The sequence below is a fragment of the Corythoichthys intestinalis genome, chromosome 2, assembly GCF_030265065.1.
Source record: "Corythoichthys intestinalis isolate RoL2023-P3 chromosome 2, ASM3026506v1, whole genome shotgun sequence".
NCBI lineage: Eukaryota > Metazoa > Chordata > Actinopteri > Syngnathiformes > Syngnathidae > Corythoichthys > Corythoichthys intestinalis.
Window position 1 is genome coordinate 44770164 of NC_080396.1, and position 6189 is coordinate 44776352.

A 6189-nucleotide genomic window follows, 5' to 3' on the forward strand; every position below is an offset into this window, starting at 1 on the left:
GGCTTTCTTGTGTACAGTCTTCAGAAGAGGCTTCCTCCTAGGGTGACAGCCATGCACACCAATTTTATGTATAGTGCGGTGTAAGGTCTGAGCACTAACAGGCTGACCCCCTACTTCTTCAATCTCTGCAGCAATGCTGACATAGCCTGGTACACTAGACTCACCGCTGTTCCAGCTATAGAGTCTGGTGACCAATGAGCGGATCAAATTTCCAGGGTGGCGCAAGCCACAGCAAACACAGCAGAGTGGACCAATCAGCTACTGGCAGGCGTGACGTTGGTAAAGCGACAACTCTCATGTGGCGTGAGTGGAAAACGGAAAAGTTTATTAACATTGCCAGCGCGAGACAGACTTGTCAATGACTTGTGTTTTTGGTCATTTAAAACTGATTTTACGATGGATTGGAACATATTCTCTGCAGTCCTGTTTGCCATGTGTGTTGTGGAGACGACTTCCGTTGCGGAAGAGTGACGTTGCTCGTTAAGAACACATCACGCAAATAAATCTAATTGGACGGATGATTATGTACTGGCTCGAGAGGCCGTTAAGGAGGTAGGTCCCAGAATATTCTCACAGTGTTTGAAAAATGCCGTGAGAACTGTCTGGCTGTGCCAGGCAAATGCTGACCGCAATCCTGTAACCAGTCACCAGTGGCGCCTCCAGAAATTTTTCATAGGGGTGACCAGATGGGGCCACTTAAAATCTTGGGGGGGCCAAAACTAAAAGCCAAAATGTCAGGTTTTCATTATATCATTGCAGTAAAAAGGTCAGGGGAAAACTAAAAGACGTAAGGACACGGCTACTGATATACTTTGGTGTATTCTGTAATATTTGACGTTACTAATGATTTAATGTGCATAGTCCATAACTGTCCCGTCAACATTTTGAGTTCCAAAACAATTGTTTTATTGAGTTATGTATATATTAGGCATAAGGTGTACATTTAACTACGGCTGTCAAACAATTAAAAATTTTAATCTCGTTAATCACAGCTTAAAAATTTATTAATCGTAATCAATCGCAATTCAAACCATCTCTAAAATATGCCATTTCTGTACATTGTTGGAATGGAAAGATAAATACATTCAACATACTGTACATAAGTACCGTATTTTTTTATTATAACAATAAATCCACAAGATGGCATTAACATTAACATTCTCTGTGTGAAAGGGATCCACGGATAGAAAGACTTGTAATTCTTAAAGGATAAATGTGAGTTTGTACATTGTGACTAATATTGCCATCTAGTGTATTTGTTGAGCTTTCAGTAAATGATACTGTAGCGACTTAACTGTTCTGCCCAAATGCGTGATGGGAAGTGGTGCAACCATGACTGTGTGTGGTGGCTGCAAATGCCACATCTTCTCTGCGTTGGGTCCTCTACAGTGTGTTAAGAAAAAGTTCGACTCCTGTCATTCTTCCCCATGTCGCTTCCCACACTATTTATAGTTGCTGTGGGAGAAATGACAAAGCTTTTGCCAATTAAAAGCATGGCCCCAATGACTGCATGTATCTACTCCACTTACTTGACACTGCCTCTTATCTCTGTATATAAGTAAAACAGCGCCATTGTAGGCTGTTTGCAGCAATGAGTGAATGAGTCGTACTGCGAATGCGTTAATTGCAATAAATATTTTCACGTGATTAATAAAAAATAAATAAATAAATTACCGCCCGTTTATGGATAAATTTGACAGCCCTACATTTAACAAAACAAAATGAATGCATTCATTTGGGATGAAATGCATAGCTGATGCTACAACAATCTAACGATATACTGGCAAGCTGGGTGGCCAGTCAATTTATAGGGGTGGCCGTGGCCACCCCCTGGTGGCGCCACTGCGAGTCACATAACATTTTGGGGGGGAAGATGACAAGCAGTACTAAATTTGGACATTTAGGGATGTACGGTTTTTCAAAGGGGTGTACTCACTTTTGTTGCCAGTAGTTTAGATATTAATGGCTATAGTCTGAGGGGAAATTAACTATATATAAGCTGCACACAGACTACTTTTCATTGTGTCAAGGTGTCATTTTGTCAGTGTTGTCCCATGAAAAGATATACTTAAATATCTGCTGAAATGCGAGGGGTGTAATCACGGTTGTAGTACACTGTTTAAGTAACTGGGTGTTTGGCTCAGCAACTTCATTTTGAAGAGTGGAAAGAGTAATATGAAGTGAAAGGTTTATTAGACTATTAAAATGTGCAATACACCGGGGGGAAAAAATAGGTGCAAAAGATTTAGGAACTTCTATTTGGTTTATTTGAATTTGTATAATTCACTGTGAGTCATCACCTTATCGTGGTAGAGGGATTTGCGTGTCCCAATGATCCTAGGAGCTATGTTGTCTGGGGCTTTAAGCTCCCGGCAGGGTCAGCCATAACAAACCGGTCGAAGGTAGGGGGCAGACTGAGCATATCTCAGAAGACCCCTTATGATGAATAAGATAAATGGATCCAGGTTTCCCTTTACTAGGTGGCGGATTACTGGGGCACCCCTCTGGAACCAGGCTTGGAGGTGGGGCTCGAAGGCGAGCGTCTGGTGGCCGGTGTTGGAGGTGTTGTGCCGAAAAATAGCCGCCCCGCGTGAAATGTCCCCCCTGACGGGAACGCTTATTTATAACGCTTTATTGAGCGTTTATTTGATTGATTGGTTGATTTATTTTATCATTGAGCACCCACACGTCACTCGTACAGCTTTTTCTTACCAATCGATGGACATGGAAACGATTTTTTTGTACCGTGAGTATATGTTTGTTTGGTTTTTTTTACTCTGCTTGAACTAATAAATGTCATACCTGTGTGACTGTCATTGAGATATGGTCGTGAAAACCTGTAGACTAATACATTTCTGTTCAAAGATGGTTATGTGGCCCAGTCCACGATTTCTTACTAAAATAAAGTACTAGTATTTTGTCTAATTTATTTATTTAAAACTGATTTTGCAGTCGTAAATTCATTACTGTAATGCGTCCATGAAAACATTTGATGTTTTCACCTCAATAAAGCGTTATAAATAAGCGTTCCCGTCAGGGGGGCATTTCACGCGGGGCGGCTATTTTTCGGCACAACACCATTTTATCCCATTTCCTAGTTACTCCACCCAAAATTATGTATCAGGTAAATCAGGTCATAAATATAATGTCTAGCTTTCAAGTGCTGCGCGAGCTAGTACATTTTGACAGAGTGACAGGTCATACAGCAACAAGTAAATTGAAAGTATATGGGTGGCATGCTAGCTGACTGCATAAATTATTATATTCTGGGTGTCTTCAGTGTGGAGATTTTTTGGTGGGCGAAGCTAAGGCAGCTGAGAAAGGAAAACAGATTAAGATCTTATTTAAATATTAAGCCTTTTCCAGTCACTTTTTTATTTGGATGGAGTTGTGTCCAAAATGTGGCCTGCTATCATTTTAATGTCACTTGCTGTAGTTTCATAGCACCTTTAAATGAGCTGAAAAACTGTTCAACATCATGATTTAGGATTAGGGGAAGGCTGAAAAAAATCTCATGAATTTCAGTTGTCAGCTTCCACAGTGAGGAACACTGTAAAGAAACGGAAAACTACAACTAAAATTCTTGTTATGAATGGCTAATGGTTGTTAAGAATGAAAAATATGTTGAATAAATTGAAAAATATTGAGAAGGATGATGAAAATGGTAAAAAAACAACAACGCACATGGGGTCACTGCATTGCTCAACACACTTGCACATTTGCACACAGAGAACCTGTACAGAACAGAGATGCGGAACAAGGATTTTCTCCACACATGCTGCAAACAGACTTGTTTGAGGTATGCAGAAGCACAGTCGGAAAATCCAGCTTCATTTCGTCACAAGGTACTGTTGACTGATGATTCAGAGTTATTTGGGAATAATAAGGCGTTATGCATGGTCACAAAAATACACTGATTTCCAAGAAAAGTACCTGCTATCAACAATGAATATTTGGTGGCACAGTAGGCCCTGCTCATGCTCCCGCGATGATGATGATGAAATAATGCGTAACCATGCTGCGTGGCCATTCCCTGAGAATCTTGTTAAATATGAAGGTCGTGTGGATTCCACTCAATATCTTTGTGTGTGTTTGTGTCTTTTTATTTTTCAATTCAGAGAATGACAAATTGGAAGAAATATTTCATTAAACAAAAAACACTATATTTGAAGCTCCACGCGTCATCTTACCTTTTTTTATCCTGCCCTCGCCCAAGCACACCTACTTTAAGCCTGCAAAACGGGCCCCTTTCGAGGCCCTGGTACGGCCGCACCCCCTAAAGTCACACTTCCGTTACCTAATGTAAGTGTATCGTTGCTATCGTGTAAATGGGGCCCCTCAAGGCGACACTCCAGGTGGGGGGTCTGACAGACAAATTGGGACACTTATACCTTATAGGTTATAACTCCCCACATCATCAGACATTCTTTTTACACACTACACTCTCCCACGCGGCCCCCTTAAAGACCAAGGCCTGAGTGTGGCCCAGTGCCAGGGCCCCTTAAAGCTCCGCCCTTGCTAGCATGTAGCATTAAAAACTCAGCTGAATTAGACACTGACTTGTTCCATTTAAATACTAGGGGATGTATAAAACTGTATCCCAGCTTGTTAAAGTTGGGCAAAAATTATCTTGCAATGCCAGCATCTTCTAATACCTTTAGTGTTCCTTCCTTTGATTAAAAAAAAAAAAAAAAAAACCTGAATTACTCAAGCATTCAGTGACCTAAGCATGATGTCATTTATTAAACACTCAGTACGCCAGGCAAATTCCCAAAGAATATATAATATATGAACGACAAAAATTTTAAAGCTATCTTTTTTTATTCATCTGTTGATCATGGGTGTAATTTATGCTGTGGGTTACAAATGAATTAAGACATTCTCATTACCAAGTCATTTTACTTTATTGCCACATTATACTTTACTATGTTAATAAGTATCATTGCACTTAGGAAACGTGTCACATTTGCAGGGCTCCATTGGATTTGGTGTGGCATTGGCCACACCGCGTGGCTCGGTGGTGGAGTTCCTCAACCCAAAGCATCTGGGTTTGATTCCCTTCCCTGGTGACCTCGTCTCTGAGCGAGGTACTGAACGAGGCTCCTGATGCTACATCCTCAGTAGGTAAATGAGGATATCGTGTCAAAGTGTAACTCCATTTACCCAAAGGTATTGAATAAAGCTTCAAGTAGTGAACCGCTTTATGACACTTTTTCAAAAACGGTGCAGAACTTCAGAAAGCCTTGTTTTGAAATCACTGCATAGCCACCTAACCGTAAGACGATTGGTTCACAAAAGACAAGAGGACTAAGACTTCAAAGTTACTTTTCACAAGAAGAACAACAACTACTTGCGAGGCGCCTTAACAGGCCCAAAATGTATTTGATTAAATACTGTATAGTTGTAACTCTACTTAAGAACGTCTCTACATACAGAATTTTCAGGTTAAGACATGCCTCAACGGGTCAATATTGCCTTTTGTTAAGAAAGAAGTTTTCATGATACAAAAGGCAAACATACAGTACGATGGCTGGTACTTGCAGCGCCCAGAGTTTTCTGAACGTAACATACTTAGAGCTGCTCTGACATTGGCTATTGCCACAGGCGTCGCATACCATTAGGCAAACCAGGCAATTGCTTAGGGCCCCCAGCCAGCAGGGGCCCCCAGAGGGCCAACAGATATAGCACGCAACTTTACTGCACTGTCGCAGCAACAAGTGTAGGGAGTGTTTCAATACCATGGAATCATTTGGCAGATTATCTAATGATTCTGTTATCAATTCCAATCAGCACTAACCATGTCACTTATATATGTTAAAGAAAGTCCAGTTAGCTATTAATACCACATGATTGTTTAAAGAGTGACTCACTAAGTACTCTCTTGAAAGTCCTTGCCGAGTTGTTTCACGTTGATTTTCACAGGCCACGTCATTATTCATGTGACTACTTAAACAAATGGGGATTAAAAAAAAAAAAGTCTTTTAATGGTCTATCGTATTCCTCATTGAATACTCTATAAGAAAAATATAACATATATGCATCTAAAATAATCCTAAACAATTTTATCAGCAAATTTAATACTCATTTTTGTCGGTAGTCCACCAATCAGTGGTTTTTACGGAATAATTTGAATTTGGTGGGTCATAGGGCCAATCTGACTACTGATTTCACACAAAGGTATATACCTTC